Source organism: Morone saxatilis, unplaced genomic scaffold, assembly GCF_004916995.1.
Source record: "Morone saxatilis isolate NCDOM2014 unplaced genomic scaffold, NCSU_SB_2.0 Contig15, whole genome shotgun sequence".
Classification (NCBI taxonomy): Eukaryota; Metazoa; Chordata; class Actinopteri; family Moronidae; genus Morone; species Morone saxatilis.
The window spans coordinates 2,715,090-2,717,601 of NW_023339707.1; positions in this window are offsets into that span (position 1 = coordinate 2,715,090).

Genomic DNA, 2,512 nt, shown 5'->3' on the forward strand with positions numbered 1-2,512 from the left:
TTATCTGTCTTATGTACTACTGTCAGGACACAGTGAAAATTTCAGCAAATATGACAAAAAGTTATTTTTATAAAAGTTACTTACTGCAGCTTTAAGTGTGTAACTTAATCCACGTGATTATATAATTAATGTATTTAATTTAACCCAAACCATGAGCTTTTCCTGAATCGCAACCAAATAGTTTTGCTGTGTAAATCTAACCAAATGGCCTACAACCAAACAAACTAATGTTACATAACGTAACATACTTAATTTACATCTCATACGTAAGTTCCATTCTAACCGTGTTTGCAGGTATCATGTTTTCGGCAACTGACATATCTTGTTACAGCTGTGATGCTGCAGTGACTTTGATTGTTTTTTATCGGACAGTGCAACCTATGTTTCCTAGCAACCGATTTACACATGACTAAAGTATGTGCTAGCTAAGACAAGTTTTAGTCTGAAACCAGCTAGTAGTCACTAAGAGCTTAGGAAGGACTTAACACAAACTTAGTTATGGATGTACAAATAGCTGGTGCAACCCATCCCAGATTAGTCAGCAACACCCACAACTTGCTCATTAGGATCACCTCTATCACTCAGACTGAATTACAGTTGAAAAAAAGAAGTAAAAGAGCAAGCACAGGGAAAATAATAGGGAGGAACTTAAAACAGTAACTGTAAAAAAGGAAGTTTATTGCATTTTCAGAAGTTGCACAAGTGTTGCATCTGTTGTGTGTTTTCTGTCTGGGAGTACAGATGAGCTCAGCTAACGATTTAGGGCTGATAAGACACGCACAACAGTACCTGGGGTGTGTGGGTGCATGTGAGCAAGTGCAGGCTGAGCATGCACACTGGCATGCTTGTGTACTGAGCATGTAATAGCATGTATGTGTATTTGTGTGAGTGTGTGTAGTTCAGAGTTGACTCCCCTCTGTGGAGCTTACGTCATGGTGACGGCCACAGGTGATTCAGCCTGTAAGTCATGTGGGAGTGTATGTGCTCTTGTGTGTGTGTTGGAGCGTGATGTGTTATACTCTGATAGAACCTTTTAGAGGGAGAGAGGTGGAAGTGGAGAAGATTTAAAGTAGTTGACAGTTCAGTTAGGATGAAAAGATGAAAAGTGAATTATGGGCTCGCTGCAGAAACATCCACCTCGCGAATCCATTGAGCCTTATATTCTGCGTTCTTCTTTTGTGCCACTTGACTTATTCTTAATACATGTCATCAATCAATCAAAGTCTGTACAATGAGAGTTGCAAAATATTTTTTCAGTGGATGAACAATGCCTAACTAAGTGCACATTCAGAATGTTTTATGGAAAAACACACTCAGCAAAAGCAGTTGCTGGAGTTTCACTTGTTTCAGGAATATTCTTGAAACGTGTAACAGTGCCTTGAAAATAGACAAAATAAGGCATATAATCCTAATGGTGTCATGTAAATTACACAATTCAAGAAAATTACCCAGATAAAAAGACTTGTATTGTGAAATGGTCTCATCCCTTTGGCACATTTGTGCAATAAGGATATTTTTCAGAATTAATAATGGGTTAAAGGTCCAGTGTGTAACTTTTAGGAAGATCTATTGTCAGAAATGGAATATAATATTTATAGCTATGTTTTCAATAGTGTATAATCACCTGACAATAAGAGGTGATTATGAGCACTTTTTATCTACAGAGGGAGCGGGTCCTCTTTAATCACCATGCTGAGCCACTATGTTTCTCCAGCAGCCCAGAACGCGAGTTGTAGCCACCGTAGTTTCTCCTACAACGGGTGTAGGAGGGAGGGTGACACAGCTACAAGATCTGACCCACATGTGGACCGTAATTCATTGCTATATCTGGGCTGAGTGTAAGTGGCCTGCGTGGGCCGTCACTGGGCCTTGCTATGTGGGCTGTTGGTTTGACAGCTCATTCGCCAGCTGGAGGATCAGCATTATACTGCTGGCAAGTATCCTGCTGATGTGTCATTGAGCAAGAGTCCCTTCCAGCCCTAGCACTGCTGTTTTGAGACTGAACCTGACCCCTGATCTCCCTGTGGAGGGGTATATGATAAAACAATTTTCCTGTGAGAAAACATTCTGTACTTGACAAGCTGCAGAGACATTTAATCATGTTTGAGAGAGAAACAGACATGGTGGAAAATAGGATGTGTCTGTCTTAAAGCAGTATTGTTTGGCTCTGACACAAACAGCAAGTGGATCAGATCTCTTACCTGGCTTTAGTGACGTGGGAATACGATAGAAGGAGCAGAGAGAACAAGGCCCTGCAGTGTGGAGGGGATGACAACATGACAGGCTATAATAACATGCATTAAGTCCTGAGCAGGAACAGAAACCAATACACTGTGATATTAGCTTTCCTCTGCCTGGAGGTGACCATAACAGAAGTACAACCGTGTCTCCAGTGCAGACACACAGATAGAAAGATACAGCACATACACACTCCCACACACGTGGAGATGCAGACATACACACTCTGGCCAGTGAAATTCCACACCATCCCTCTGTTCTGCCTCGGGTTACA